The 17,087-nt window shown below is 59.8% G+C and overlaps 1 long non-coding RNA gene across 1 annotated transcript; it reads right to left on the bottom strand.

Annotated features, from left to right (window-relative positions):
- Window positions 1-602: 602 nt before the first annotated feature.
- Window positions 603-16,108, bottom strand: LOC139596604 (uncharacterized). The gene is made up of 3 exons (XR_011681367.1): window positions 16,034-16,108; window positions 15,764-15,872; window positions 603-2,291 (listed from the first exon to the last, which is right to left on the bottom strand). It is a non-coding gene; the product is annotated as an uncharacterized lncRNA (long non-coding RNA).
- Between the last annotated feature and the right edge of the window lie 979 nt (window positions 16,109-17,087).

The following is a 17,087-nucleotide window of genomic DNA, read 5'->3' as shown; positions in this document are numbered from 1 at the left end:
CCCAAATGTCAGCATCACCCCCAAATATCAGCATCATTCCCAAACATCTGCATCATCCCCAAACAAACATTTGCATCATTCCCAAATATCAGCATCATTCCCAAACATCAGCATCATTCCCAAATATCAGCATCACCCCCAACATCAGCATCACCCCCAAATATCAGCATCATTCCCAAACATTTGCATCATTCCCAAATATCTGCATCACCCCCAAACACTGTCACCATCCCTAAATATCAGCATCATTCCCAAACGTTTGCATCATTCCCAAACATTTGCATAATCCCCAAACATCTGCATCACCCCCAAACACCACCATCATCCCTAAATATCAGCATCAATCCTAAATATCTGCATCATCTCTAAACATCAGTGTCATCCCCAAATATCATCCCTCCCAAGCACTGTCATCCTCCCAAAATATCTGCATCATCCTCCAAAACCACCAACACCCTGAAATATCAGCACCATCCCTAAATACCAGCGAGACCCCCAAACACTGAGATCATTCCCAAATGTCAGCAGCACCCCCAGCACCAGCATCACCCCCAAACAAACACTGAGATGGTTCCTGAATGTCAGCAGCACCCCCAAACACTGAGATCATTCCCAAATGTCAGCATCACCCCCAAACACCCCGGGCAGAGGTGTGAGGGAGATGGGAGGGGGCCGGGCACGGGATGGGGGACATGGAGAGGTGGCAGGTCCTGAACAGGATCCCAGGGGGAGATTCCATGTCCTGGACAGGAATCCCAGATCCAGGGCAGGGTCCCAGTCCTGAATAGGGGTCCCTGTCAGGGATTCCAGGTCCTGGACTGGGGTCTCAGGTCCCTGTCAGGGGTCCCCTGTCCCACTTTGGGGTCCCAGAGGCTTTTCCCATGCCCAGGACCCCATGGGCCCCCCAGACCCTGCGTGGAGCAAAGCCCAGCAGCGCCGCCAGGGCCCTCAGTGTTTCCTCAGTGCTTCCTCAGTGTTTCTTCAGTGTTTCCTCAATGTTTCCTCAATGTTTCCTCAATGATTCCTCAATGATTCCTCAATGCTTCCTCAGTGCTTCCTCAGTGTTTCCTTAATGTTTCCTCAGTCTTTCGTCAGTGCTTCCTCAATGTTTCCTCAGTGTTTCCTTAATGTTTCCTCAGTGTTTCCTCAATGTTTCCTCAGTGTTTCCTCAATGTTTCCTCAATGCTTCCTCAATGTTTCCTCAATGTTTCCTCAGTGTTTCCTCAATGTTCCCTCAATGTTTCCTCAGTGTTTCCTCAGTGTTTCCTCAATGTTTCCTCAATGCTTCCTCAATGTTTCCTCAATGTTTCCTCAATGTTTCCTCAATGCTTCCTCAGTGTTTCCTCAGTCTTTCCTCAGCGTTTCCTCAGTGTTCCCTCAGTGTTCCCTCAATGTTTCCTCAGTGTTTCCTCAATGTTTCCTCAATGTTTCCTCAATGTTTCCTCAGTGTTCCCTCAGTGTTCCCTCAATGTTTCCTCAGCGTTTCCTCAGCGTTCCCTCAGTGTTTCCCCAGTGTTTCCCCAGTGTTTCCCCACACCCAGGAGGGAAAGGGAGCGATACACGCGGGCAGTTTTCCCGGCCGTGCTGCCTGGGAGCCCTGACCAGGCCGGCGGGGGCAGCGCTCCCGCTCCGCCTCTGCCTCCCGCTCGGCTTTAACGGGCCCGGCACCTTCGAGGCGCAGCTGCCAACAAAGATGTTCCACTAAACCTAACACGAGAGGGAAACAGCGCCAGTAATTAGAATCGAATTAATTTGCATTTCACAGGAGAGGCAGGGATGTCAGAGGCAGAGGAACATTCCCCTCCTCGCCGAGATTAAAGGGCTGGCGGAGGAGAGCCAGGGGTGGCTCGGAACGCTCCCCCCCGCCCGCCCCGAGCAGGATTAAACGGGAGCAGGTGGGAAGATGACAGGTCTGGGAGCTGCGGCCAACAAAGGTGTCTGCGGGTCAGCAGAGCCGTGCTGAAAATACCCAAACAGCGACTTTTGCTGGGCAGCAGCATCGCCTTCCTCCCGCGGCTCCGCCTCGGGAACCGAGGGAGAAAAACAGAGAAACACAAAAGGTGACGCTGTGGGGTCGGCAGCCCCGGCCCAGGCAGCTCCTTCCCTAAATGAGCCCTTGCGGTGTTCCCGGTGCCGATCCCGGTGCTCCCCACCCCATTTCCCAACCCCGGCTGCTCCCGAGGCGTCCCGGAGCTGCAGAGCGCCGAGGGAAGATTTACAGCTTCTTTCCATGATGATGACACCAGGCAGGAGATTTCGCTGTCAGAGCCGCCGGCGCAGCCACGGGAGCCCTGGGGAAGAAAAACAACCCTCAAACCCTGGAGAGCTCTGTGATTGTCATCGCTGTTCTGTCTCTGCTCCATCCCTGCCCCATCCCTGCCCCATCCCTGCCCCATCCCTGTTCTGTCTCTGCTCCATCCCTGCTCCATCCCTGTTCTGTCTCTGCTCCATCCCTGCTCCATCCCTGTTCTGTCTCTGCTCCATCCCTGCCCCATCCCTGCTCCATCCCTGCCCCATCCCTGCTCCATCTCTGCTCCATCCTTACTCCATCCCAACTCCGTCCTTACTCCATTCCTGCTCCATCCTTGCTCTCAGCCCCAGTGTCCAGCCCGGCCTTGGGCACTGCCAGGGATCCAGGGGCAGCCCCAGCTGCTCTGGGCACCTGTGCCAGGCCTGCCCACCCTCCCAGCCAGGAATTCCTTTCCAACATTCCCTGTGTCCGTCTGAGGCCATTCCCTGTGTCCTGTCCCTGCCTCCCTTGTCCCCAGTCCCTCTCCAGCTCTCCTGGAGCCCCCTCAGGCCCTGCGAGGGCTCTGGGCTCTCCCTGGACCCTGGTGAACACCCCCAGCTCTGTAGAAGTTTGGGGATTTGGGGCAAGGAGAAGCAATTCCCTGGAATTCCCTGGCTGGAATTGGCCAGGAGCGTCCATCCCTGCCAGGGAGGAGTGAGCAGCAGCCTCATTTCCCTCCTCCTCCTCCTCCTCCTCCCCACTGGAGCTTCCTGACCCTTCTCCCTGGGCTCTGCACACCCTGCCCCTCGCTGCGGCTGTCACAGCCCCCGTGCCACGCTGGGGACCAACACCTGGCACACCTGGCACATCTGGCACATCTGGCACATCTGGCACATCTGGCACATCTGCACGGGCAGGGGCAGCCACACCCGGGGGGGAGCTGGGGACGGATGCAAACAAAACCCAAATGCAGCCATGGGCAGATGCAAACCAATGCAAATGGGGAACCTCGGGCAGGCAGAGGGCTGCAGGGGGGCCTGGGGGACACTGGGGGACACAGGGGGACACAGGGGGACACAGGGGTCCCCCAGCCCAGCCCCACACCCCGAGCAGTGGCACAGGAGCTGGTGCAGGGTGGAAATGGGGAATTGCCCGGGGTCACGGTTCAGGAATCCCCCAACAGGGCAGGGAGAGGGGCTGGGAGGGGTCTCCAAGCCCAGCTGGGGTTTCCCTCCCCAAGGGCGGCCCCAGGACCCCCCATGCCCCAGGCAGGGCCATTCCAGCCCCCCCTGCCCCAGGCAGGGCCATTCCAACCCCTTGTGCCCCAGGCAGGGCCATTCCAGCCCCTCCTGCCCCATTCCAGCCCCCCCTGCCCCAGGCAGGGCCATTCCAGCCCCTCCAAGGCTGCCATCCCCGTTTTCCTGCCCGTGCCTTGCCCTCCGATTGCGGCGTTTGCGGCACCGAATCAGCTCTGCAAACACGCCGAGGGGGGATTTATTTTTCTTGAAAGCAAAATAACTAAACAGCACATCAGAGGGAAGGCATTTAGCTCAGCCAGCTCCTTCCCTTTGTTGGGAATCAAAGTGATGAAGATTTGAGCAGGTTTCTCCCAGGCATCCCAACCAAACGTGCGGCAAACGCGGCTCCAGCTCCGTCCCCTCGGGATTTGGGGTGCTGGGGACAGGAGATAAGGCTCCTGCTGCTCCTGCATGGCAGGGGGATCACAGGCAGCACAGCTGGCACAGGGGAGGGATGGGAGGGATGCTGGGAGCGGGAGCATCCCCAGGGAGCAGCCCCAGCGGGGTTTTGAGGGCTCCCTCCTGTCTTTCCTCCCCAGGAAAACAAAGCAAGCCCAGCCCAGCCCCCTCACACGCTCTGCACTCCCCCTGCCCCATCCCCATCACCAAGCATGGATCCACTGGGGTGCAGCTGCACTTCAGTGGGATGAGGCTGTGAGGCCTGGAAATGCCGGAGCCGAGGGCTCGTGTGGCTCCAAGGAGCACGCAGGAGCTCCTGTCCCTGTTTGTCCCCATGGAGGGTGTCACAGGAACACTCAGGGGCTCCTGTCCCTGTTTGTCCCCATGGAGGGTGTCACAGGAACACTCAGGGGCTCCTGTCCCTGTTTGTCCCCATGGAGGGTGTCACAGGAGCATTCAGGAGCTCCTGTCCCTGTTTGTCCCCATGGAGGGTGTCACAGGAACACTCAGGGGCTCCTGTCCCCATGGAGGGTGTCACAGGAACACTCAGGGGCTCCTGTCCCTGTTTGTCCCCATGGAGGGTGTCACAGGAACACTCAGGGGCTCCTGCCCTGGGGGCATCATGAGGGCCATTCCACCCTGCCAGCCACCAGTGCATCCCATCCCTGGGAAAAGGGGATGTGGCTCTCTTGGAATGAGCGTGGGGATGTGGCACCGAGGGACACGGTTTAGGGTGACCACGGAGGTGCAGAGCTCAGGGATGTTCAGAAGGCTTTTCCAGCCCTGGCAATTCCATGGATCCCATGGCATGGCACAGGTGTGGCTCTCTGTGCCATCCCATGGATCCAGGGCTGATTCCATGGATCCCATGGCTGGCATGGCATAGGCGTGGCTCTCTGTGCCATTCCATAGATCCCATGGCAGGACACAGGTGTGGCTCTCTGTGCCATCCCATGGATCCAGGGCTGATTCCATGGATCCCATGGCTGGCATGGCATAGGCGTGGCTCTCTGTGCCATTCCATAGATCCCATGGCAGGACACAGGTGTGGCTCTCTGTGCCATCCCATGGATCCGGGGCTGATTCCATGGATCCCATATGGAGCAGATGTGGCTCTCTGTGCCATCCCATGGATCCCATGGCAGGTGTGGCTCTCTGTGCCATCCCATGGATCCAGGGCTGATTCCATGGATCCAGGGCTGATTCCATGGATCCTATGGCAGGTGTGGCTCTCTGTGCCATTCCATGGATCCCATGGCAGGTGTGGCTCTCTGTGCCATCCCATGGATCCAGGGCTGATTCCATGGATCCTATGGCAGGTGTGGCTCTCTGTGCCATCCCATGGATCCCATGGCAGGTGTGGCTCTCTGTGCCATCCCATGGATCCAGGGCTGATTCCATGGATGCCATGGCACAGGTGTGCCTCTCTGTGCCATCCCATGGATCCCATGGCAGGTGTGGCTCTCTGTGCCATTCCATGGATCCAGGGCTGATTCCATGGATCCCATGGCACAGGTGTGGCTCTCTGTGCCTTCGCTGCCGCGCTGGTGGCTCCGGCCCAGGGAAGGTGACACGGGGACAGGGCCGAGCCGTGCCAAGCCCGCCGTGGCGCATCCTGGGGACACCAGAGGGTCGGGCATCACCTCCAGGATGTGCCACGCTCCAAAGCAGCTCCCCGGGAAGTTGTCAGAGCCGGCAGCTGGGAAAGGCGCCGGAAAAACCCCAGTGCCAGTCCTGGCGCGGCTCCAGCGCCGTCCTTCAGGGCCATTTGCAAACAAACCAGGCAAGATGAAAGATTGATGCCCGGCTCTCCCGGCAGCAGATCCAGCCCCTCCCCTGGGATTCGTGGCTCGGATAATTCATCGTTCCCACCTCGCTTGTCACCGCCGCGCTCCGGAGCAATCAGCGGTGAGAATTCCGGGAGGTTCCCGGCTCGCCGCTGCGATTCGCCTGCAGATTTGTCACTTCACTAAAGACCCAAATTACACCCGTTTAGGAGCCGGCTCCGCTGCTCGAACCTGCGCGAGCTCCTGCCGGGATTAGGGATTCGCGGCGGTAATTATGGAAATGGGGATGTGCAGACGGAGAGCTGGCAGCAGGAGCGGTGCTGAAATGTCTATTTATAGTTCAGGGGGAAGAAAATAAACCTCGCCTTCTCCAGGCAAACAGATGGGCTCGGCGGCAGACGGGTTCAGGGAGAGGAGCGGGGAGGGGATGGGAGCCGGGCACATCCCAGGGGCTGGGCACATCCAGGGAACCGGGCACAGCCAGGGAGCTGAGCACAGACAGGGAACCGGGCACATCCCAGCCGGGCACATCCCAGGGGCTGGGCACATCCCGGGAATTGGGGAACATCCCAGGAATCAGGCACATCCTGGGAGCTGGGTGTATCCTGGGAACCGGGCACATCCCTGGATCCAGGCACATCCCGGCAATTGGGCATATCCTGGGAGCCAGGGAACATCCTGGGAGATGGGCACATCCTGAGCCAGGCACATCCCAGGGGCCGGGCACATCCCGGGACCCAGGCACATCCCAGGAGCCGGGCACATCCTGAGCCAGGCACATCCCTGGAACCGGGCACATCCCATGATCCAGGCACATCCCAGGAGCTGGGCACATCCCAGGATCCAGGCACATCCCATGATCCAGGCACATCCCAGGAGCTGGGCACATCCCAGGAGCCGGGCACATCCCAGGAGCCGGGCACATCCCATGATCCTGGCACATCCCAGGAGCCAGGCACATCCCAGGAGCCGGGCACATCCCAGGATCCGGGCACATCCCATGATCCAGGCACATCCCATGATCCGGGCACATCCCAGGAGCCGGGCACATCCCATGATCCGGGCACATCCCAGGAGCCGGGCACATCCCAGGATCCGGGCACATCCCAGGATCCGGGCACATCCCAGGAGCCGGGCACATCCCAGGATCCGGGCACATCCCATGATCCAGGCACATCCCATGATCCGGGCACATCCCGGGGGCCGCTCCCGGGGATGGCTGCGGGCAGGGAGGGCGGTGCCAGGGTTGGGCACCCCCGGGCACGCCGTGCCCTCAGTGCCACCCCTGCAGCCTCCGGGACGGGCTGGGCCTCGCCCCCAGCTCAGGACGCCAACCTTGCCGTGCCCCTGGGATGCGGGAAGGCAGCCGGGATAGGGAGCTCCTGCAGGGCTTTTGGGAGGTGTCCCCAAGATCCGGGGCACCCTGAGCCTGGGGCAGCTCAGCCAGGCAGCCTGAGGGGGCTCAGGGTGCCCTGGAGCTCCCAGGGAGAATATCGGGGTGCCCTGGAGATCTGGAACACCCCAGATCCACATCCCGCAGGTCCTGGACACCCTGGATCCACACCCTGGAGGTCTGGGACACCCTGGATACACATCCCGCAGGTCCTGGACACCCCGGATCCACACCCTGGAGGTCTGGGACACCCTGGATACACATCCCGGAGGTCTGGGACACCCCGGATCCATGGCACCTCCATCGCCCCCTGCCCGGGGGGAGCTGGCAGCCCAAGGGCAGGGTCCCCAGCCCTGGCATTGTCCCACACTCCCAGCTCCTCCATCCCGTGAGGAAAACCAGAGCGGGGCCCGGGGGTCAGCAGAGCCCCCCCAAACCCATCCCTGGCAGGGTTCCCCGCTCCGGGCTCCCAGCAGGATCCAGGCCGAGCTCCGCGGAGCCCGTGCTGAGCTCCAGGGCCCGTCAGGCGGCTCCGGAGGGCTCGGAGCAGACAGATCCACCCAAACAGCCCCAGCGGCACCCGGCAAGGAGCGAATCAATCAGCGCTCCCTTCCCCCCGAGCTTCCTCCCGCCGGGATCACAGCCACTTTTATTCTTTCATTCACCGCCGAGACAAAGCAAAAGCCCCAGGGGAGCGCCAGGGGACCGCGGGTGACGGTGGCGGCCACCCTGGCTGGCCCTGCTGGCAATCAGCGGGAGCATCCAAGGAATCAGGGAATGGCTGGGTCGGAAAGGAGCCCAAAGCCCGTCCAGTCCCACCCCTGCCGTGGCAGGGACCCCTTCCCCCGTGCCAGGGTCCTTCAGCCCCGTCCAACCCCCCTTGGGCATCCCTGGGATCCAGGGGCAGCCAATTCCATGGAAAACCCGTGCCAGGGCCTGAGGAATTCCCTCCCTGTTTCTTACCCTATTGATCCCTCCTTCCAGCACGGCCCCTGCGAGCAGGGAAAATTGCCGAGCTCCGCTGCCAACGAGGATTTGTGGCGTTCAATAAATATTATTAGAAAAGCGCAAGATAATAATTATGTCAATTAGAGGATGGGTAATTGGGCCTGCAGAAGAAAAGTGCTTTTCTCCCTAATTGCTGAGGCCATGTGCCTCTGATTGCATGTGTGGCTTCCAAAAATAAAAGGGCAGCCAGCGAGTGGGAAAAGCACTTTTGTTTTCCCAGTGAGCTCCGTGGCAAGAATTGCAGGGATGGACTGGGGAGAGGGAAGAGATTCCCTGGTGCATCCCTGGTCCGGGAGGGATGGGGAGAAGGGACCCAAAACTGGGGGAGAGGGGCCCAAAAGTGGGGGAGAAGGGAGCCAGAACTGGAGGAGAAGGGACCCAGAACTGGGGGGAGAAGGGACCCAAAAGTGGGGGAAAAGGGATCCAGAACTGGGGGAGAAGGGATCCAGAACCGGGGGAGAAGGGATCCAGAACTGGGGGGAGAAGGGACCCAAAACTGGGGGAGAAGGGACCCAAAACTGGGGGAGAGATCCAGAATTAGGGGGGAAAAGGGATCCAAAACTGGGGGGGAGAGGGGCCCCAGGAATAGGGGGAGAGGGGATCCAGAACCGGGGGAGAAGGGATCCAGAACGGGAAGAGAAGGGACCCAAAACTGGGGGAGAAGGGATCCAGAACTGGGGGAGATGGGATCTGGAACTGGAGGGAGAAGGGATTCAGAACTGGAGGGAGAAGGGATCCAAAATTGGGGGGAGAAGGGCCCCAGGAATGGGGGAGAGGAGATCTAGAACTGGGAGAGAGGGGCCCCAGAACTGGGGGAAGAAGGGACCCAGGAATAGGAGGAGAAGGGATCCAGAACGGGGTGAGAGGGGCCCAGAACTGGGGGAGAAAGGGATCCAGAACTGGGTGAGAGGGGATCCCTGCACAGTTCTGGGGCTCCCAGGGCACGGGGAGCTCTGTGCCCTCTCCAGATCCCTGGCACCAGACCCTCAGCAGACATTCCCATGGGGAAGGGGAGCCAGAATTCCGTGTGAATTGAACCCTCCCGAGGCTCCAACCGGAGCTCCAGCAGAGACTTCCCCACCCAGGCATCAAACCCGTTTTCCTCCCACTGCCAACCCCTTTCCCAGCAGCCAAATCAGCTCCCAAATATGCATTTGGCCTTAGCATATTCCCATATTCTGGAAATCCACAGTGAGCACCGGGCCAGCTCCAAGCCCTGAAGGTCTGCAGGGCAGGAGGGGGAAGGGCTGTAAGCAAAGCAGGCGCATTCATTTCAAACAGGAGCTAGAAGAAAATATATATATATTAATTTTAATTTTCTTTTGGCTGCCTGGGGGCCGCTGGAACATATGCACAGACAAGTTATGCAGAATTCCTGCATGGCAATGGGCTGGCTGGCTCCTCTGCGTTTAGCATCTCATCCAGAAAAATCTGCCGGGCTCTCCCCTCCCTGCAGGGCTGTCCTGCAGTGTCACCACTCCCAGAGGTGGCAGTGGGAGGGAGCAGAGCCCTGCTGGCCCTTGGGTCAGGTGCCTCTTGCTCCCCACGCCAGGCTCTTCCCTCCTGGTGCTCCCGACTGGGAATTCTGGGCACTCCTCCACTGGCAGGTGCCACATGCCTGGAAATGCTCCAGGCCAGGCTGGACAGAGCCTGGAGCAACCTGGGCGAGTGGAAGGTGTCCCTGCCTGTGTCCCCAAAATGTCCCCTCCAACCCAGAGCAGTGCAGGGCTCTGATTCCCAGTGCTCCTCTGGGATGGCAGCTCCCACCCAGGAATTCCTGAGAGCTTCCAGGCTGCATCCAGGGGGCGTCTGGGAATGATCCCACATCCAGGGGGAATGGCTGGGAATGGTCCCACATCCAGGGGGATGGCTGAGAATGGTCCCACATCCAGGGGGATGGTCCCACATCCAAGGAGGTGTCTGGGAATGGTCCCATATCCAGGGGAATGACTGGGAATGGTCCCACACCCAGGGGAATGGTCCCACATCCAGGGGAATGGTCCCACACCCAGGGGGATGTTTGGGAATGGTCCCACATCCTGGGGGATGGTCCCACATCCAGAGGGATGGCTGGGAATGGTCCCACATCCAAGGGGATGTTTGGGAATGGTCCCACACCCAGGGGGAATGACTGGGAATGGTCCCACACCCAGGGGGATGGTCCCACATCCAAGGAGGTGTCTGGGAATGGTCCCACATCCAAGGGGAATGACTGGGAATGGTCCCACATCCAGGGGGATGTTTAGGAATGGTCCCACACCCAGGGGGATGTTTGGGAATGGTCCCACATCCATGGGGATGGCTGGGAATGGTCCCACATGCAGGGGGATGTTTGGGAATGGTCCCACATCCAGAGGGATGTCTGAGAATGGTCCCACACCCAGGGGAATGTCCCCACATCCAGGGAAATGGCTGGGAATGGTCCCACACCCAGGGGGATGGCTGGGAATGGTCCCACACCCAGGGGAATGGCTGGGAATGGTCTCACATCCAGGGGAATGGTCCCACATCCAGAGGAATGTTTGGGAATGGTCCCACAGCCAGGGGAATGGCTGGGAATGGTCCCACATCCAGGGAAATAGCTGGGAACGGTCCCATATCCAGGGGAATGGTCCCACATCCAGGGGGATGGCTGGGAATGGTCCCACACCCAGGGGAATGGTTGGGAATGGTCCCACACCCAGGGGGATGATCCCACACCCAGGGAAATGGCTGGGAATGGTCCCACACCGAGGGGAATGTCCCCACACCCAGGGGGATGCCAGGCCCAGCACAGATGGAAGCCCCACACCCAGAAATCCCGGGGTTTTCCACCGGTTCTGGTAAATCTCCACAAAAATCCCGCCCTGGAGAGATCCAGCCACAACCACGGCAGGAAACCAGGGATAAAGCAAAGCCCCAGCTGGTGCTCCAGCCCCCAGAGCCATGGGTTTGAGCCTCTTCCAGGAGCCAAAGGTCTCTCCCAGCCTCTTGGATACAGCACGTGGGGATGTGTGATCCCAACCGCTGCTTTTCCTTGCATAATCTGCATTATTTATGGTCATGAGCTCCTAATTGTCCCGGTTATCTGATAAGTGAGGGGGGAAAGGGCGGGGCAGGGAGTTTCTGGCAGGGCACAGCTGTGCCCAGCACCAGCTGCTGCTTTTGGAAATTCTCCCCAGTGGGAGATGAGACCCGGGAACACCCCTGGGTTCACCAAAATGAGAATTTCTGGGACAGACTGCAAAGATGAACCAGACCCACAGCTCAGGTTGTTCCATCGTCCCCTCTCTGGAGTGTTTCCATGTGGGATTGGACAAGCATGGAAAGAACACAGCTTTTTAAATGCTCTCCTGAGCTTCCTTTCCATCCTGACATTGCTGCTCCTCCTGGCAGCTCCAGCAGGGCTCCCTGGTACAAACCAGGCCTGCTCAAGCCACAGGAAGGTGGATTTTGGTGGGATTTGGGCAAGAAATTCCTCCCTGTGAGGGAGGTGAGGCCCTGAGGCTGCCCAGAGCAGCTGTGGCTGCCCCTGGGAGCATCCAAGGCCAGGCTGGAGCAGCCTGGGGCAGTGGGAGGCGTCCCTGCCATGGCAGGAACCATTCCAGGATTCTCTGAGTCTATTTTGAGGCCAAACCTCCCATTTCCTGCTGGGGGTGGGCTGGGGGACGTGGGCAGGAAAAGCCCTGGGAGCATCTGCAGGCAGTGCCACGAGTCCAGAGCGGGGACAGCGGCTCAGGGGGCACCAGGGAGGGGCTGAGCCTTGGGAAAGGGGCTGGGATGACCCCTCAGGTCCCCTTGGTGACCACAGCCCCCTCCCAGGCCAGGGTCACCGCTGCCCCCGGCACACAATGCCCCCATTGTGTGGAAATCTGATTCATCTCACCCAGGGATAAAATTAGCAAATCAGCCCAATTCCCAGGAGCCTTGTTAAATCAATACAACACACATCAGGCAGGCCCAGCACAATGCAGGGCTCAGATAAAATGAGAGCCAGTCCCCCTGGGTGGGTTGATATCAGCTCTGCAGCTCGGAATTGGCAGGCGCTCGTGCATAATTTATCAATTACAAACAATTTAATTCATCCAGAATAACGAGTGGCAGGGCAGCTCTCTGTGAGTGAAGTGACACAGGGGGTGAGGCCTGGGGCGGACTCCGATTGGGAACCCCCCAATCTGAGTTGTTCCAGAGGCTGGGAAGGGCAGGGGGCTCTCCTGGAATGGCCCCAGCCCTGCAGGTCCTCAGGATGTTTGGCTGCTGCTGCTGTAGGTGAGGACACGGATGGGCCACAAGGCTGGGGATGCCAAAAAAGAGACCCAAGGCTTTTCCAGCAGCCCCCTGGAGCCCAGGATTCCCAGCACTCCCAGCCCTATCTCCCCGTCCCAGCAAGTGAAACAGCGAGGAGGTGAAGGGGAGGTTATTTCAAAGGACAAAAGTGATAAAAATCAAAAGCCTTTCTGCAGCTGAGAGGAGCCTTCAGAAGGCTGGGAAGCGTTTCCTTCCTGCAGCCCTCCTTTGTTCCCCTGCCCATCGCCCCGGGCCGGGCTGGAACAATGGGGAGGGCTCCGGGAGAGGGCAGGAGAAGCCACATGTGAGGATGACGCCCCTTGGGAAGGCCTTCCTCCCTCTCCAATCCCTCCAATCCCCCTCACCCAGCACCGGGAGCTGCTCCTGCCTCTCCTGCTGCCTCCCTCCCGCAGATATTAAAGCCAAGGAGTTAAGTGGTGCGTAATTATGGCATTGTAGTCGCTAATTAGGATCCCACAATGAGATCAGGGCCGGGCAGGGACGGCCGCAAGGAGCTGAGGGTTTGGAGCAGGCTCAGCCCTGAGCCCTCGGAATTCCTCGGGGAAGCCAGGAGAGCTCCAGGGGAGGGTTCAGGGAAAGGGAGAGGAGGATGAACCCCAACCCCATCACCCTCCTCCCACCCCAGTGCCCAGGGATTGCTCCACGGAGCCTCTGGTGGGATCAGTGCCATGGAGATGGTGCAGAACACATGGAATGTGCAGGTACAGCCCATGGAGCGTCCAGGAAAACTTGGCCCATGGAATGTCCAGGCAAAGCCATGGAATGTCCAGGCAAAGCCCATGGAACATCCAGGCACAATCCATGGAATGTCCAGGCACAGCCCATGGAGTGTCCAGGCACAGCCCATGGAGTGTCCAGGCACAGCCCAAGGAACGTCCAGGCACAATCCATGGAATGTGCAGGTACAGCCCATGGAGCATCCAGGAAAACTTGGCCCATGGAATGTCCAGGCAAAGCCATGGAGTGTCCAGGCACAGCCCATGGAGCATCCAGGCACAGCCCAAGGAAAGTCCAGGAAAACTTGGCCCATGGAATATCCAGGCATGGCCCATGGAGTGTCCAGGCACAGCCCATGGAACATCCAGGCACAATCCAAGGAACATCCAGGTACCATCCATGGAACGTCCAGGGAGAGCCCATGGAATGTCCAGGCACAATCCAAGGAACATCAAGGCCAAATCCATGCACTATCCCAGGCCAATCCATGCCCTGTCCTGGCCCAATCTGTGGAGTGTCCAGGCCCAACCCAAGGAATGTCCAAGCACAGCTTACAGGCAATCCCAGCCCAATCCCTGGGCTAAACCAGCCCAATCCATGTCCTAGCCCAGCCCTATCCCTGCACTCTCCCAGCCCAGCGCACACTCTGGGCGCATCCCAGCCCTCTCCAGCCTTCCCATCCCGCCTCCATCCCCCTCTGTGCCATCCCTCTCCCTAATGGCTCTGTCCCTGCCCTGGCAGGAGCTGATTTATGGGGTAATTTGTTCCTCCCTTCTGCTGGCAGCCGTGTAATGGGATGATGGAAGCTCCAGCCAGGGACACCGGGCAGGAGGAGCTCAGCAAATGGGACCTGTCCAAACTGCCGGGCCCCCGATCTATCCATGGCAATTTCTGGGCTTTGCTGGGAAAGGAAAGATAAAAATACAGAAATTACAGCAGTTCACTGGGGCCTGACTGCTGGGGGAGCTGGGGATGGAGGGGGAGGGAGCTGGGATGGTGCTGAGCCCGTGCCCAAATCCAGAGGGATTTTGGCCTGGGCTCTACCCAGACCTGCTCAGCCACTCCCTGATTCAGAGAATCCCAGGAACAGCCTCTGCTCATGAGCTGGGACTCAGCCACGCTATCCCTGAGTTCCTGAGGGATGCTCATGGATGCTCCTACTCTGCTCTGTGGCTGGGAAAGGGACGGGAAAGGGACGGGAAAGGGACGGGAAAGGGGTGTCACTATGGGGTCAGGGCACGGGGCATCTCCGATTGCTCCCCAGGGCTCAGCCTCCTCCATCCCTGCAGCGGCAGCAGCGCTTACTGGGAGTTGCTGGGAGTTACTGGGAGTTGCTGGGGCCCCAGTACTGGGAGTTGCTGGAAATCACAGTGCGCTCCATCCCACTGGAATTCCTGTTTCTCCCGGACTGGCCCCGCCCGGGAGCTGTGCGGGGAGCAGCGTGAATCACCCATCCATCCCGGGGGGCAGAGCAGGAGCCCGTGAAGGGTCGGGACCGGCCCCGGAGCCCCCCAGCCCTTTCTCCACCCCCTTCTGCCCCAGTGCCCCTGCTGGGGGACCCAGCAGAGCCAGATCCAGCGGGCCGGGCTGATCCCGGGATTGCAGCGGCCTCGGGAGGCCGGGCCGGGCTGCAGTGACGCCTCTCACACCGACCCCACGGGCGGCCGTGTCCGGCAGCGCGGATCCCGGGAGCGCCGGGGATGTGCAGCCCCGTGCGGGATCGCCGAGCCCGTCCCGCCAGCCCCGGGGGTTCTCCAGAGTCTGGGATTCTCCAGAGGGATCGGCCCCCGCCAGCCCCGGGGGTTCTCCAGAGTTTGGGATTCTCCAGAGGGATCGGCCCCCGCCAGCCCCGGGGGTTCTCCAGAGTTTGGGATTCTCCAGAGGGATCGGCCCCCGCCAGCCCCGGGGCTTTTCCAGAGTTTGGGATTCTCCATAGGGATCGGCCCCCGCCAGTCCCGGGGGTTTTCCAGAGTTTGGGATTCTCCATAGGGATCGGCCCCCGCCAGTCCCGGGGGTTTTCCAGAGTTTGGGATTCTCCATAGGGATCGGCCCCCGCCAGCCCCGGGGATTTTCCAGAGTTTGGGATTCTCCATAGGGATCGGCCGCAGCCCTCGTGAGGCACCGGGCACGCCCTGCCCGGAACGGCCCCTCTGCCCCTCTGATCACCCCGGGGCGGCTCCGGGGGTGTCCCTGTGCCCAAACCCACCTGGATAACCCGGGATAAACACAGGATTACCGATTTCAGGGTAACCCAGCGTGGTTGGGGTTGGAAGGGACCTCAGAGAGCATCCCGTGGGCAGGGATACCTCCCACTGTCCCAGGTGCTCCAAGGCCCAGCATCCAACCTGGCCTTGGACATTCCACGGATCCAGGGGCAGCCCCAGCTGCTCTGGGCACCTGTGCCAGGGCCTGCCCACCCTGCCAGCCAGGAATTCCTTCCCAACATTCCCTGTGTCCATCTGAGGCCATTCCCTGTGTCCTGTCCCTCCATCCCTTGTCCCAGTCCCTCTCCTGGAGCCCCTTCAGGCCCTGGAAGGGCTCTGGGCTCTCCAAGCACCGCACAGGATGAGCTGGCACGCATGGAAAAAAACCCCTAATGAAGGCAAGGAGCGTTAATGAGCAGCTGGAAACCATCAACCCAAACCTGTTTTGGCTGCGGGTGCCGCCCCGACGTGCCAGACGAGCCGGGAGCTCCGGGGGAGGAGGAGGAGGCGGCGATGGTGGCGAAGGCTGCGGCTGCCGCCCTCGGGGCTCTGCGGAGATGAAACGGGGTTTGTAAATCCGCGTCTGCAGCCAGGGCTGGGGCAGGAAGGGCTGCTGGGGAGCGGGAGGGAGCACCCAGCGCCCTGACTCAGCCCCGCTCTCCAAAGGGCGCCCGAAACCCGCCCGCCGCCCCTCCCTGACACGGCCTCACCCGCCCCAAAAAAGCAGCCGGGGAGCAAAAGGGAAAGTTAAATCTGATTCCAGCGCTTTCTGCCTCTTTTTTTTTTTTTTTTAATCTTCTTTTTTTTTTTTTTTTTCTTCCCCTCCCGTTTAATTCCTTGTTATTACTTTTATTAGCCTCGCTTCTCTGGCTGCGGGGCCTCGCTCAGAGAACGGAGTGTGGCGTGGGTGTTACTGGCTGCTGGCGCTCTCCCCGGCTTCAGAAAGAAATGCCAATTACTAATTTCATGGAGATAAGCCATCCTGAAGGAGGGGAGGTAGGAAAAAAACAAGGAAGGAAAAAAAAAAAGAAAAAAGAAGGGGAAAAAATTCCTCCCGGCTGCTTTGAACCGCGAAAGGCTCTTCGTTGTATTGCACTAAAGGCTGATCTTTATTTTTAATTTTTCATTTATTTATTTCTTTCTCTCCAGCTCGCGGGGGGCACCAGGCTCGCTCAGCTCTGTTTGTGGAGGGATGGGAGCACCCGAAGGGCTCTGCTGGGCGGTGGGATTGGGACATCCCTGGATCCATTTCCACACGCGTGGTCCCACATCCTGCTGGGCGCCACTGCCAGCCCTGCGAGCCCCGAGGCTCCCACCAGGATCCAGCAGCCTCCTGCTCTCAGCAGCACGAGGTGACGCCTCTGCCGGCTCCCACAGCCCGCAACCACCGAGGGCAGGGGCTGGGGAGGGAAAATGACGGTGCCCGGAATGAATCTGGGTGTAGTTTGCATTTTTATTGCTCCAGCCTCAGATTCCAGCCTACAGAAAGGTTTCAAAAAGGATTAGATGCCATAAAACCTTTAATAATCCTCCCACATCTTAGGTTTAATTATTGTTTTTATGCATGCGGAGCCAACACGCCTGGAGCGAGCAATCAAGGCTCGTAGCCGCTCCTCCTCCTCCTCCTGCTTCCCGGCTCTTCCAGAGCCTCCCCGGGATCAGCCGGCACCCGGAGGTCTCCTCCTTCCCAAAAACCCTCCTCCCCCTCACCCCAGCCCTATAAGAGCTCATCCCGGCGGAGTGGATGCGATCCCTGTGCTCCAT

The sequence above is a fragment of the Agelaius tricolor genome, unplaced genomic scaffold (assembly GCF_023055355.1).
Source record: "Agelaius tricolor isolate 1412-34295 unplaced genomic scaffold, bAgeTri1.0.p SCAF_16, whole genome shotgun sequence".
Taxonomy (NCBI): domain Eukaryota; kingdom Metazoa; phylum Chordata; class Aves; order Passeriformes; family Icteridae; genus Agelaius; species Agelaius tricolor.
The sequence above is the reverse complement of the archived record's forward strand: the minus strand, read 5'-3'. Positions and strand labels throughout refer to the sequence as shown.